Source organism: Trachemys scripta, chromosome 4 (assembly GCF_013100865.1).
Source record: "Trachemys scripta elegans isolate TJP31775 chromosome 4, CAS_Tse_1.0, whole genome shotgun sequence".
Lineage (NCBI taxonomy): Eukaryota > Metazoa > Chordata > Testudines > Emydidae > Trachemys > Trachemys scripta.
Genome location: NC_048301.1, coordinates 27730104 through 27745589, shown reverse-complemented (window position 1 = coordinate 27745589; position 15486 = coordinate 27730104). Strand labels below are relative to the sequence as shown.

Here is a 15486-nt window from a genome sequence, read left to right as displayed (position 1 = left end):
CCTAGCTACTGCATCTCAGGAAGGTGAAGAAGTGAGCTGTAGCCCACGAAAGCTTATGCTGAAATAAATTTGTTAGTCTCTAAGGTGCCACAAGTACTCCTGTTCTTTTTTCAGGAAGGTGGATTATCTAACTGAATCCCGCTTGTTGTCATAGGTAGCAGCTACACTCAAGTGCTGCAGCTGTGCCGCTGTTGTGTTTTAAGTGTAGACAAGCCCTTAAACTCCAGTGGGAATAAAACATAAATGTAATTAATAAGATTGGGACTTTTCAGCTTGGAAAACAGACAACTAAGGGGGGATCTGATAAAGGCCTATAAAATCATGACGGGTGTGGAGAAAGTAGATAAGGAAGTGTTATTTATTCCTTCTCATAACACAAGAACTAGTGGTCACCAAATGAAATGAATAGGCAGAAGGTTTAAAACAAACAAAAGGAAGTATTTCTTCACACAATGCACAGTCAGTCAATCTGTGGAACTCTTTGCCAGAGGATGTTGTGAAGGCCAAGACTATAATAGGGTTCGAAAAAGAACTAGATACATTCACCGAGGATAGGTCCATCAATGGCTATTAGCCAGGATGGGCAGGGATGGTGTTCCTAGCCTCGATTTTACCAGAAGCTGGAAATGGGCGACAGGGGATGGATCACTTGATGATTACCTGTTCTGTTCATTCCCTCTGGGGCACTTGGCATCGGCCACTGTCGGAAGACAGGATACTGAGTTAGGTGGACCTTTAGTCTGACCCAGTATGGCCGTTCTTATATAATATCCCTTCACTTTATAAACCTACTTTTACACTTCCATAACTTCCAGTTCTAAGAAGCTATTTGCAAAAGTGTGGACCAATAATTCTCCTCTAAAAGGAAGCTGGACTTGTAAATAAATCAGAGCTGAGCTCCAGGGTTACTCCCTTTTCACTTCAGGGGTGGCAACCAGCAGAACTGGATGCAAGTTTTTAAAATTTTGACATTTTAAATCTTCAAAATTTCAAAGTTTTAATTTGGGGGGGGGGGAAGATGCTTTTCCTTTTAATTGCAAAATCTCCCACTCCCCTTTATTCTGCCACCTCGCTCTAGTAGACATTATCCTGCTGTAATTCAGACAGATTAGTAAAATGCCGGGGTAAGTAAGGGCACTTCTAATTTATTTTTATGACCAGTGAAATACTGTACAATATCTATCTTAGGTATTTATATGGCCCCCATCATCACAGGATCTGAGTCCCTCACAATCTTTAACGTAGATATCCTCACAACATCCCTCTGAGGTAAGGCAGTGCTATCATTTCCATTCAGTAGATGGGGAACTTGTTATAATATGTATAACAAACAGCCGCCAGGGGGAGCAGGCAGATAATCAGATAAGGAAATGTGTGGCTGTTCCAGGTTGTGGTAGGTGCGTTGTTGGAAACTGCTGGAACTGTGGGTCTGTGGAGCTACTGCAAAGTTATATACTGGTTGCCTGAATAAACAGGCAGTCAATACTCAAAGAAGCTGGAGTGCATACAGCTTACAACACAACAGAACTGAGGCACCGAAAGGCTAGGTGACTTGCCCAAATCACACAGCAAGTCTGTAGCAGAACTGGGAATTGCACCCAGGTCTCCCAAGTCCTAGACTAGTGCTCTCATCACTGGACCATCATTCCTCTAATATGCTAGTAGGGAATCCTCAGAACTAAGCGTATCTTCTCCTTCTGCAATTGCCAGTAAAAGGTAACTAGTAGCCTACCTGCAACCTTCAGATTGTGAACTCGGAACCCCTCCTGGTGAAACTGTCCAGACTAGATTTCCAATTTCTGCTCAGCTCCCTAAAATAAGAGGTACACCATCAGTCAGCCAAGGGAAAAGCACTGCAAGCCAAGCACATTAGAATCATAGCCCCTGGGGCTTGGATTTATGTAATTAATTAAATCCCACCTGTCTGCTAAAGATTGCAGGTCCCCCCAGTTCACACCTGGGTGCCATGCAAGGGTACTGATAATATTGACCAATAATGTTCTACAGCGTCTCGGTCTTGGCTGGGACTGGAACTGCAGCTGTGTGAACAATTTTTAGTGAATAACGTATCTGATAAATTTCACCCCTCTTGCTGGTCACACCTTGCATGTGAACAATCTATGATTTTCTCACATGTGTGTGCTATTCAAAATTATTTTCCAAATAAATTCTGCAAATTATTCTTGCTCAGCAGATTGTTCTAACAGGTCATTGGGAACACCCAATACTCCAGTTGTGCTGATTAGTTTTAATTAGACCCAAAGGTAATATGGTTATCATGGTTTCTGTCCTCTGACTGGATGAGAGTAACTCTTATTATTAATGTATAAGTATACCTCTACCTCGATATAACGTGACCCGATATAACATGAATTCGGATATAACGCGGTAAAGCAGTGCTCCGGGGGGGGGGGGAGGGGGGGCGGGAGGGGGCTGCGCACTCCGGTGGATCAAAGCAAGTTCAATATAATGCGGTTTCACCTATAATGCGGTAAGATTTTTTTGGCTCCCGAGGACAGCGTTATATCGAGGTAGAGGTGTATTTATTATTTGTACTGCAGTAATGCCTAGTATCCCAGGCCCCCATTGTGCTCTTAGACCCTGTACAAAGAGAATAACTTACACAGCACCCTACAATGAGCCTGGACGCTTTACAGAACAAATAAGATAAACCCCCTGCCCTGAGGAGCTTATAGTCTAAGTACCAGACCAGACTGAACAAGTGAAAGCAGCAAAATAAAGTGCCGGTAAGTATGGGGATAAGAAATGATGAACAGAGGAAGGGGCAACAAGGCTTACACAGACACATAGATTGCTGTGAACATGCCCTGATGATTCTAATACACATCTCACAGCTCATCTTCCTCACTTGGAGCCAGAACCACTCATCCATAGGAGGGGCTAGACATTTCAGAATCTAGAAATATGCCTGAAGTCACCAAGTTCAGATCCTTATCCGATCCAAATGTTCTCAATGTTTGAGTGTTTGGAACTGGGACTTTTTGCTTCAGATCGATCTTTTTAAAAGAACTGACTTTGAACCTGATATGCTAACTGCCTATCTCTGACAGGTGATGGGGAGCACTCAGCACACAACTCTGAAATCATTGGCCCTTGTAGGTAACCTTCAAGTATATATTAGAAATATAAACATTTACAACTACTAAACGAGTGTTCAGAACTTATATGTCAGACCTTTCCCTCTTTAAAAAACAAAAACTTGAAAAAAAAATTTAAGTCCTAATTTTTGCAAATCTTAAAAAACCCTTCATCTTCATGGAAATGAAACTGGCAAAGTTTGCCATTTTAATTATTTTTAAGTTAAAATTTAAAATTTAGGTCTGTGGGAATGACTGTCTTATGGAAGAGGGAGTTTGCAAACACAGCCCTATTCTAAACACTGCATTCAATGCTTAAAATAATTGTGTGATCTCTAGAGGATCAAAGCTCATGATCAGAAATACATGAACATGCTTTTATTTACACCACCCAGTGACATTTTTTTGAGAATAGCATATAACTGCTCCAGGGCCTAAAACATTGGAACCCTCTCAAGAGCACATACTCCAGGATAAGTAAAGTTGCGTGTAGATAATCCAATAATTCAGACATTATTCATAACAATATCTGCCTTGAACTGATGCCAGGGATTTCTGTTGCAAAAATGGCATCGCTTTGTGTTCAAACAAACCCAAACTCTAGAGGAAGCTAAGCCTTGCCTACATCCCAGGTGCAGTAAATTATTGAAGCTGACAGCAACCTTATCCCCAAGCTCTTTCTTCAGAAACTGAACAGTCCACTGCAAACCGTAAATAGCATCTAAATTAATTTTGAACGGTTGAGAACATTTCTGGAATTGAGTAAAATAGGCTGCCTTCCTGTGACTCATTTTTGCCTGAACTCTAGCAGTTTCCATAGCTTAGTCACCCTCCCACCGTGCCTATATGCCAGGCACTGTGGGTCAGTAACAGAGCAAGCATATGCTTTCAATCCCAAAGACTATTCCTATTAGCCATTGGAGTTTGCTGTTGTGCTCAGCTCCTCTAAGAGATTAACCCCAACACAAAGTTCTGTTACTGTGTAATCTGTGTAATTTTACCATCAGTGAATCCGTTCTATATGAGAAGCAGCACTATCTTTTTCAGTAGAGCATTAACTAGGGTTGTAAACCTAACAAAGGATCCAATCCTGATCCCACTGAAGTCACTGTTGGTTTGCCATTGATTTCAGTAGCAGCAGGATTGACCCTAGAGTTTTGTGTCAGCAGTCCCTTTCCAGTGAAAATGTTCTTGGAGCTATTTTAAACTGAGCTGTGATCACAGATATCTGCTGCTCCTGAGCAATGAAAGTAAAGCAAACATTTAACACTTCCTACTCCAGTGGAATTCAACTTTGTTAACCTTTTGGAAATATAACAACTTACATGTTAATAACTATACCCGGGATTTTCAGTCATAGCACCTAAAAGCGTTAGAATCTAACTGTTAGCTGCTCAAATCCCATTGAATTTCAATGAGTATTAGGGCCCAGATCCTCACATTTAGATACCTTAATTCCCATTGAAATCAAAGCTGAAATTAATGGGAATTAGGAGCCTAAATACCTCTGAGGATCCGTGCCCAATTTCCTTAGGCTCTTTTGAAAACCCTGTGCTAAAATTATGGGGCAGATCCCCAGCAGTTAATTGTCTTGTCAATTGAAGTCAATGGAGCTGTAACAATTTACATCAGCTGAGGGTCCATCTATATACAGATATATCTATACACCCACGTTTGTATATTCAAAAAACAATTAAAGTTGCTGAGTGATGATAATGTCACATCATTCTCAAATCTCAAGCACTTTAAAGTAAGGATATGGATAGTTAAGAATATCACAGATCTTATACATGCCACCAAAATATTTTTTCTTTATTACATTAATGTATATTCCACCACAACACAACAATCTGAACTCTCACCCAAAAGAAGTAATAGTCTTTCACCAGTAATCTCAAAGCACAAACTCAAAGCTTGTTAGAACACCATGTGTCATTAATATGAACATAGGTAACTTCTTTTTTTTTTTCAAAAAGGTTTTGTGTTGTATCAACTATTCCCCACCACCGCCAACCCACAGAGTGTGACCCAGCAGTTATGCCCTGGCAACCCATATAAGATATGCACACCACAAACTGAGAAACACTGACCTAGAAAATAGGTAAACATCACCTTTAAGAAGGAAAATTTGAATATCGTGTCTGTGGGGCAGTAGTGCTGCTAACTGAAGTGGAACAGAGCCTGTGACAGACACTTCCTGCACCGGGCTCACTAAATGCAAATGGTGAAGCTATAGGCAAATTATGTTCTATATTTGCAAGTATAATTAAGTTTCCTTAACCTTTTAACTTGCTCTATACACACAGGGCCATATCTTGCACAGTGGTCTGATAATACTGAACATAGGAGGTGTGGTGTATTGTCTGTTAAATTGGAAAAAGCTAGTGTTTACTATAGAGTTACACTATTTCATTGACATTTTCCTTGTGAAATACATTAACAACGTTCCAGCAAATCTAATCTAGAAAGAAAGTGGTAAGGTTTGCCTGCATATTACCTGCATGAAGGTCAGTAGAAGAGGTGTGTCAAAGCCAGAACTATTTATACAAACTTCCTCATCTTTAGGAGATCTCAGATCAAACGGGACTTGGATCTGAACTTCTGGTTTTCATTTTGCAGAAACAAACCCATACCTTAGTTCTGTCCATCTGGAATTCTAAAGATCCTGTGACTTTAAGGCCAGACTATATAGCAAACCTAAGGAAAATTATCCACAGCTTCCAGGAGTCCCGATTTAGCCAGGATTGTCCTAGGTTTTAAAACTCAATCCCCAGTCATTTCAGTCGCAGCTACTGTTCTAGGTCTGTAGTGTTGCTATGCCATGTCTTCCTGAATCACAGCCTCTTCTGGCAGTTCAGCAGCATTGCCTATTGACTCCTGCTGGCTGCTTCTCATCTGCAACTCTCAACCCTGCTACTGGAGGCTGGCACCAACTCATTAATACTTTTAAAGATTCTCTTTGTGTCTTATGTTAATATCAAGTGGTAAATGTAGAAGGATCATGTGGATAACAAAAAAAAATCCTACAAAAATCTCTGACTGATTCCTAGGGATTCTGGAAAAATTATAGACAAAATTCTGTTCTGATTTCACCACTGTTCCCCATTGGTTTCCGGCGCCCCAATCACAACCCAGCCTAAGGATTTACTTTTTGTTAGGAGTTGTGACATCAGTGCAGCATGGTGAAATAAATTAGGACATCTGAGTAAGAAGAAAAAGAGATGGGTTTCTTTTTAGTCATGATAGTCAGAGAACAGGATTTCCCCTTACTAAATGAGCATGGGTGGGAGACGAGAAGCCAGATTACAGATCAATCTGACCAAAGAAAGGACAGCACACAGCATGATGCCACTGTTTAAAAGGTGAATAAGATTTAAATAGAGATAATCCCCAAGAAACTCTCTAGAGTTCAGGTCACCAACTAACTAGCTGGTTAACTCCTGTAGGATTAATGTTTGAAATTATTATGTCTGACAGATGTTTGTAGAACAGGAATTAGCATATAATACCCTGTATTAAGAACAGTAAGAAGCAAAAGTGCAGCATGTTTACAAATTAGAGCTGAGATTTCAGAAATCATTGGACACAGATGTAACTTTTGTTTGCCTGTCTTAAGTATTTTTCTGTTTCTTCTGCACTTTCCTGGCAGTAGATTTTTCTTCCCTGTACTGCTGAGAAGAATCTGATTGACATATTAGCCGACTGTGCCTCAGTTACAGCTCTACAATCCCAGGAACAGAGGGCAGAATTTAGCCAACTTCTTCAATCAACACCAGCGCTATTGCTGTGTGGCCAGGGATCTCCCAAACAGAATCTGTGTTTCACGCATAACACTTTTCTGATGCTCAAACTCATTAGGCATTGTCTGTCTCCTGACTTCCTGGAACCTTTGGAAAATAAAATGCAGTGTTTTCCCAACTCGGTTCTGATGTCTTGAGCCATTGTTACTGTCAGGCTAGCTAGCAAGTCAAACCTGCAGGATGGCACCGCTGCTACACTGGGGTAGTTTACACTTCCACCATCAGAGCATGCTGAATCCAGTTTATCTGCTCCAAGGCACAGCCAGATTGCAGTCTCACTCACACCAGTGTAGATGCAGAGTAACTCCACTGAAGTCAATGGAATCTTTGTGGATTTGGACTAGTGTAAATGAAAGCAGACCCTGACCCATGTCATCTTTGGTCAGATTTCTAGGATGAAGATGAATGTAAAGAGGAAATAATGACTGGAAAGGTAGAGCAAACATGGGGATGGAGAAGAAGAAATGGTCAGGTCTGATCCTCCTCTCACATCACAATGTATGTCCATTGACTTCAGGGAAGATACTCCCGGCTCACATCCATTTAAGTGAGTGGAGAATTACGTCCAGGAAATGTAAAAGCAAAGCAGGGAGAAAAGAAGAACACTGTAAAGACTCAAAATCCAAACAGAAGAAGACAGCTGGAAGAGAAACTGGGTACTAACTTAGCCCCTAGAAGACCCTCTGTGACAGAGTGCTGGGCAAGAACTGCTGACTCAGCCCTCCATCACACCAGCTCCCATTAAGGGAAGTAAATTGGGGCTGGCTAGAGAAACCTGCGCCTAATTGGCAAATGGGAGACACCTGCCAGCCCAATTAGCCTGGGGTTATATAACAGGGTGGGAGGAAGGAAGCCAGGGGGAAGGGGAGCAGAAGCAGAATGATAGATAGCGCTTCCTCGTCCCTCCTGGGTGCAGACACTAGAACCCACGCTGTGTATGGTGAAGAGGTGGTGGGAGCACAACCCATAAATAAATGGCACTGGTGGTTACTGAACTCCAGGGTCTCTGAGTGACTTTGTCAGCACAACAGGGGCAGGAGCCAAGAGGGCCCTGCAGTGCCCTGCTACACCCCCTCAGAGACTGTTAGCTAAAGAACTAAGCTAGAAGCTAAGGACCAAATTCTCCTCTCAGCTACGACTATGCAACCCCAGTTTCGGCAACTGAGAGTATAGCTCGGGGCAGAATTTGGCCACAGCTTGAAAAAGCAAACCAGGGACAGGAAGGTGTGAACATCAGAGAGAAGCATCTTAGGAGTTTACTGCTTCTATGTTCCAAAAAGGAAAATGATCTATCTGGTATTCTGAAAGTGAATTAAGATGCCTCTTGCTACCAAGACGATGACTACGCAATCCCTACAATGACAGAAGCTCTCTTAGCACACAGCTCTATGCAGATGGAAATGAATGAAACGTTCTTGCTGTGCTGAGGAGCAGGCCCGCCTATCCAAAAAGAAACCAGCTTCATACCTTGGGACTGTCAAGCTGCCTCAAGGGCAAAGGTTAGAATGTTCACAGGTGAGCCTCCTCACTGTCCTATCCGCTCTCCCCTGCTGGGAGTAAATCCACAGTGGCTGTGGGATTCGCTACAGCGCTATAGCATTTGGGCTAAGAATGTACTCCCTAGGAAGGAAGGAAGCAAGCTTGGGCAGCCACATAATGCCAAAATCCACCTTTACTTAGATCGTAAGTGCTTTGGGGCATGGACTGTCTTTGTGGTGTTTGCACAGCACCTAGCACACTGTCTATGGCTAGGGCTATGAAGCACTATGGTGATAAAAATAAATAACAGGAACACTGTGCAGCTGCTTCTACAGGGGAAATGCTCCCTCACAATAAGAAGCAGCCTCTGTTGATGACTATCCTAGAAGACTCATGGAGCTCAGCAGCCACTAAGGCGATTTAGGATGGACAGAGCCCATTACCGATAACATAAGAATCATACTTAGGGCTTGGCTACACTGGCGCTTTACAGCGCTGCAACTTTCTCGCTCACGGGTGTGAAAAAACACCCCCCTTAGCGCAGCAAGTTACAGCGCTGTAAAGCACCAGGGTAAACAGTGCCCCAGCGCTGTAAGGTGGAGGTAGAGTACTTACAGCACTGGGAGAGCTCTCTCCCAGCGCTGGCGCGCGACCACACTTGCACTTCAAAGCGCTGCTGCGGCGGGAGCACTCCCGCCGCAGCAGCGCTTTGAAGTTTTGAGTGTAGCCGCGGCCTAACAGGCAGAAATCTGCCAATTCCCCAGAAAACTTTCAGTGAGTGAGCACTGAAATGTAATATATATATTTTAACAAATCCCAAATTACTATTTATGAGCACAATTCCCCTCAGCCCGAAAGCTGATTGTAAACGGATATTGATATTTCATAATAATGCTTCACTTTCTGCATGTGCCCCCAAGGCCTGACTTCTCCGTTAATAAAGTTCCCATCCCTTTGGTTTGAAGGAAGCTGTTTTCAGGCTAGGTTAAATGAAGGTTTGAGCAGCATTTTTTCTTTTTCTTGCTAGCACTTTCAAACCCATCAATGTTGCAGCTGGGTGAAAGGCAGCAGTGTAAATGGTAACTTTTGAATCTAAACAGTTCTGTGTTCAAACATGAATTCAAGTATTCCTATAAATAAAACTGGTTAGATGTTTTCAAATAAGCCCACAGTCCACATGCTGCAAAGGAAACACAGGCCATTAAACACTGAAGCCAATGGAGTTACTTAAAGGATTATTTTGGCTCACTGTTTAATCTACCATACTTAAATGATGCCCTGGGCAGACTGGCTTAGTTGCAAGGTAATAATCTGCAACTCTGCACTGCTGCATGGGTTTGATTCCCAGTCTAAGGGCTACCGGGGGGGACAAGAGATCTCATGTTGCCTGACCTCCAGTACTTAAGGGACAAGGTTGATGAGTTCCTAAGACAGTTCAGTCTAGTTCTCCGGGGCCACAAGGTGGCTGAGACACATCAGGGCCACACGAATTGTAGGGTACAAAGCAGGATAAAATTTTTTCATAGCTCTGACAAAGAACTAGAAACCCCCCGTTGGGGAGGGAATACAGAAGCCTTTTGACTCTGTAGAAATGGTTGTTTCGCAGGGCAAAAACGTGGCTTAAGCGACCATTCAGCAATATCTAAGGCATAGGGCCACTGACACCACAGTGATGAGCATGGTGTAAACGTTGATCAACTGATTGATGTCAAAGGAATTTCTTCTAGAGTGCTGAAGGAATCCACCATCCACTGGGAGAGGGAAGGCCGTCACTCAAGCACTGACAAGCAACAAGTCAACTACCCAACAACAGCAGCCAGCTTTAAAGTCAACCCATCCTTGTTTAAAACAGTGGGATCTGCTGATATTTAGTAATTTACATAGTTATATTTAATCATTCAGCTATTAATTACTACTACTACTACTACTACTGCAGTAAGGTTCCCAGTTAGGCATCAGGGCACCATTATACCAGGCTCTGTACAAACAAAGAACGCATAGACAGTCCCTGGCCCAGAGAACTCACAAAATCTAGGATTCTCACAGTACACAACATAAACAGACAATTGAGGTAGGAAGACCAGGCAACACTAAAGGGAAGGGTGTTTGTGTTTTTGTGACCATGACATCTCATTTGTCCCAGGTGGCCACCAACATAACCAATGCCCGAAAGGAAGGAAAGGAAGATTTTAAGGAGGGATTTCAAAGAGAAAATGTCAAGTATCAGGGGGTAGCCGTGTTAGTCTGTATCTACAAAAACAACAAAGAGTCTGGTGGCACCTTAAAGACTAACAGATTTATTTGGGCATAAGCTTTCGTGAGTAAAAACCTCACTTCTTCGGATGCATAGAGTGAAAGCGAAAATGGTGGCTTTGCAAATTGGGATGAGAAGTATCTTCCATAAGCATAAGGAGTGGTATGTGAGAAAGTGCCAAGGTACTTCTAGAAAAAGCAGACAAGGGGGCTGCCAGGCATAAGTAATTCGAGAGCTCTGCGTTGAGCACATAATTAACCTCTGTTAACAGGCTCTCTCATTACCATTACCCTCATTCTCTTTCCCCTCCTGTACATTATCTCACTAACCATGAACTTGTTGATTGTAGTCTTAAATTAGATTATATGCTTCCCAAGGCAGGGACCACATCATTTTATGCTTTGCGCATTGCCTATCATCACAATGGGGCTCCCACCCTGCCTGACTAGAACCTTTTGACGCTAGCGTAACAAATAATAATTTTCAAGGAACAGACTGATCTTGGGCACTTTGTCTTCAATCTTCAAGGCTTTTAGAGAAGCAAGTTTCCCATGTTTTGCTAGCCAGATTCACAAACCTGTTTGGCAACCTGGAAAGATGGGAAAAGGAGTTAATTCTGCACTGAAAGTGTCATTAAAAATGTCTCTCTAGCAGACAAATGGGTGTTCTAATGCACAATGGGATTTAAAGCTTTGATGCTAAATCCATATCTATTTCTTTCATTCTGGAGCATGTAAGGCTGAGGATCTTATCTACGCAACAGTGCCCTACGTCACCTGTATGTAAGGCACTTTTTATACCCTCAGAACAAAAATTAATAGAGCTCTTTTGACCTTTAATCTGAAAGTATGGGGTGAAATCCTGGCTCCACTGAAATCAACAGGAGTTTGGCCACTGACTTCCATAGGGCCAGGATATCACCCATGATTTCTACTGTCTTACAAGTCAACAATTACACTGCTCTACAGCCAAATGCTTCTGAAATAAATGTAGTCAAACTTTACTAATTCTGGGTCACTGAGATCGAAAATGATGCTTAAAATTGTTGATTGGCTCTAGTTTTCAAGATATGCTATTGGGTCAGTATATACAACCCTTGACTTGGGAATGGCGGAGGATAAGTGAGTTATAAAGGGAAGGGATCTCAATTTAAACCAGAAATGACTAAAATACATCTTTGATTGGATCTATGAATAAATCTATGACTGGGTTTGGACAGTACTTGCTTTTTAAGCAAAACAATGAATGATGCAATCTGAAGCTGGTATTGCATCATACATTATATGAATTGCATCATGTTATTCCTAGAAGTCATGGATGATGCAATCATAACAAAGCTTACATCACTCTGCTGAACAAATTGCCCTATATCAGCTCTAGAAATCATACAGTGTCGTGCTCTCTTATTTGTCAGTGTTTGATTTTGCAAAGGGGCACATTTCTGTTTAGCCAAAGTGAGCAGAGATGCCTCATACTTGTGTGAAGAGTGCAGATAACTTCTGCTATGTTTGTGGTGAAGTGACTTTTGCATCTCAAAAGCGCAGTATAACCACTATGGTTAAGAAAGCCTATCACCTTTATTTTGGCTGCAAAATTGGAGATCAGGACAAGAGGTGGGCCCCACACATATGCTGCAACACTTGTGCAACAAATCTTCACCAGTGGTTGAACAGAAAAAGGAAATCTATGCCTTTTGCAGTGCCAATGATTTGGAGAGAGCCAACAGATCATACCAGCAATTGTTACTTCTGCATGGTGCCTCCAGTTGGGAAAGGCGTGTCAAAGAAGAAAAAGTGGACTGTGCATTATCCAAACATTCCATCAGTTATACGCCCAGTACCCCACGGAGAAGGACTGCCGGTTCCTGATGCACCAGAATCATTCTCACTTGAGTCAGACGAGGAAGAGGATGAAACTTCTGGTCCTGAACCATCAATGTCACAGGACCCACATTTTCTCCCATCCTCCTCCTCTGAACCACACCTCATAACACAAAGTGAACTGAATGACCTTGTTAGGGATTTGGAACTACCCAAGAGTAAGGCAGAGCTGTTGGGCTCCAGACTACAGCAGTGGAATCTCCTGGCAGGTGATGTTAGGGTTTCCATGTTCCGTGACCGTCAAAAGGATCTTGTCCCATTCTTCTTCATGGAAGGTGATCTTGTAGCCTGCAACAACATTGATGGTGTGATGGCAGCCCTCAACATTGTTCACGATCCAGATGAGTGGAGACTGTTCATTGATTCATCGAAGATGAGTCTTAAAGGTGTTTTACTGCATAATGGCAATGTTTTGCCATCAATTCCAGTTGGTCATGCAGTCCATATGAAGGAAACCTATGACAACATGAAACAACTTTTGAGGTGCATAAACTATGACCAACATCAGTGGCGATTTGAAGGTTGTTGCTCTCTTGCTTGGTTTGCAGACTGGATACACAAAGTACTGCTGTTTTCTCTGCAAATGGGATAGTCGTGCAAGAGATTCCCACTACATCAAGAAAGATTGGCCACTCCGACAGGGAGGAAAAGTGTTCAGCATCCACCACTTGTTGAATCAAGGAATCAAGGAAGATTTTGTTACCACCCTTACACATCAAGCTGGGTCTGATGAAGAACTTTGTCAAGGCCATTGACAAAACACAAGCAGCTTTCAAGTACCTCCATGGAAAATTTCCAAGGTTAAGTGAAGCTAAGATAAAGGAAGGTGTCTTTGTTGGTCCTCAGATTCGTGAACTTCTTCGAGATGATGCATTTGACCATGCACTGCATGGCAAGGAAAAGATGGCATGGAAAGCCTTCCAGTTAGGGGCAATAAATTTTCTCGGAAACAACAAGGCAGACAACTACAGGTTGTTGGTGGAAAACCTCCTCAAGCCATACAAAAGCCTTGGTTGCAACATGTCACTAAACATTTTTTGCACTCTCATCTAGATTTTTTTCCACCAAACTGCGGAGCAGTGAGTGGCGAGTGATTTCACCAGGACATTGCAACAATGGAGAAACGCTATCAGGGCAAATGGAGCCCATCAATGCTTGCAGACTATTGCTGGACAGTGACAAGAGATGCTCCATTTAATGAATACAAGAGACAAGCCAAGAAGCGCCGAGTAGACACTGAATAGGACTAAACTATGTACATAATAGTTTTTACCTTTTGTTTCATAATAAATTTTATTTATATAACCCTTTTGCTGATTTTTAAAGTGTTACATAAACAGGACAGGTGAAATTTTATCATGTAAAGCAACCATAAACACATGAAAAGACCTAGGTTTACAATTTATGATTAAAACTCTATTATCTACACAATATACATAGACATAAAATGTAAAAACTTAAATATCTTAGAAACAGTAGCCAATCAGTTGTTCTAATTGTCATATTTGAATTCTGCACATCAAAATACATAATAAATAGCACATTTTATCTCTGAAGCAGACGACTTCTCAAAAATTGTAGACCAGTGTTATAGTTCTCCTTGGGTTCTTTCCTTCTGAGCAGGAGATTGAAACTAAGAATGAAACCTCTCATACATTTACTGAGCCAGCCTGATGTACTACATATTTTACCTACAAACCAAATACCAAACCCCTTGTGTTTACTACCTGAACTATACAACATTCTTGGTGACTTACATAAGAAACATCATCTACATTTGTCAAGCATTGCTGTCTTCCAGAAATGTAGCCACCTACCACATTCCTGCAGAGACTGAAGTGCAGCCATGCGATGAGAATGTTTGCATTAAGGAAAGTCAGTCACTACAATTACAGAGAATTTATTGCTCAGGGAAGACACTGAACTGACAGCTCCAGAGGTTGGTTTCTTCTGTTCATCCACAGAATATGTATGACATAGGCAAATTTCCTCACACTGCCCTGCCATTAACTTGTCTTGAAAGGACAACAGGATAAGTCAATCTCCAAACATATTCTGCCCTTTGCCTCTCTGCTGAGAATGCCAATAGGATTTTGCAAAAACAACAAGGAGTCTTTGTGGCACCTTAGAGACTAACAAATTTATTTGGGCATAAGCTTTCGTGGGCTAAAACCCACTTCATCAGATGCATGGAGTGAAAAATACAGTAGGCAGGTATATATATTACAGCATATGAAAAGATGGGAGTTGCCTTACCAAGTGGGGGGGTGGGCAGTGCTAATGAGGCTAATTCAAACAGGCTGGATGTAGCCTATTCCCAACAATTGACAAGAAGGGGTGAATATCAACAGAGGGAAAATTACTTTTTGTAGTGACACAGCCACTCCCAGTCTTTATTCAGGCCTAATTTGATGGTGTTCGTTTGAAAATTAATTCCAGTGCTGCAGTTTCTCATTAAAGTCTGTTTTTGAAGTTTTTGTTGTTGAAGAATTGCCAGTTTTAAGTCTGTTATTGAGAGTCCAGGGAGATTGAAGTGCTCTCCTACTGGTTTTTGAATGTTACAATTCTTGATGTCTGATTTGTGTCCATTTATTCTTTTGCATAGAGACTGTCCGGTTTGGCCAATGTACATAGCAGAGGGGCATTGCTGGCACATGATGACATATATCACATTGGTAGATATGCAAGTGAACAAGCCCCTGATGGTGTGGCTGATGTGGTTAGGTCCTATGATGGTGTCCCTTGAATAGTTATGCAGACAAAGTTGGCAATGGGGTTTGTTGCAGTGATTGGTCCTGGGTTAGTGTTTTTGTTGTGTGGTGTGGAGTTGCTGGTGGAGTATTTACTTCAGGTTGGGGGGCTATCTGTAAGCGAGGACTGGCCTGTCTCCCAAGGTCTGTGAGAGTGAGGGATCGTCCTTCAGGATAGGTTGTAGATCCTTGATGATGCGCTGGAGAAATTTTAGTTGGGGGCTG

At 42.1% G+C, this 15486-nt stretch overlaps 1 protein-coding gene across 2 annotated transcripts in view; it reads right to left on the bottom strand.

Annotated features, from left to right (window-relative positions):
* SYNE3 (spectrin repeat containing nuclear envelope family member 3) overlaps positions 1-15486 on the bottom strand; it is an 87881-nt gene that overhangs the window by 56596 nt on the left and 15799 nt on the right. The window contains exon 2 of one of the 2 annotated variants that reach the window (XM_034769843.1): positions 1733-1811. The exons of the other annotated variant lie outside the window; for it this stretch is intronic. The gene's annotated coding sequence lies outside the window, so the exon portion shown is untranslated. The remainder of the gene's footprint in view (positions 1-1732; positions 1812-15486) is intronic. 2 annotated transcript variants of the gene reach the window in all.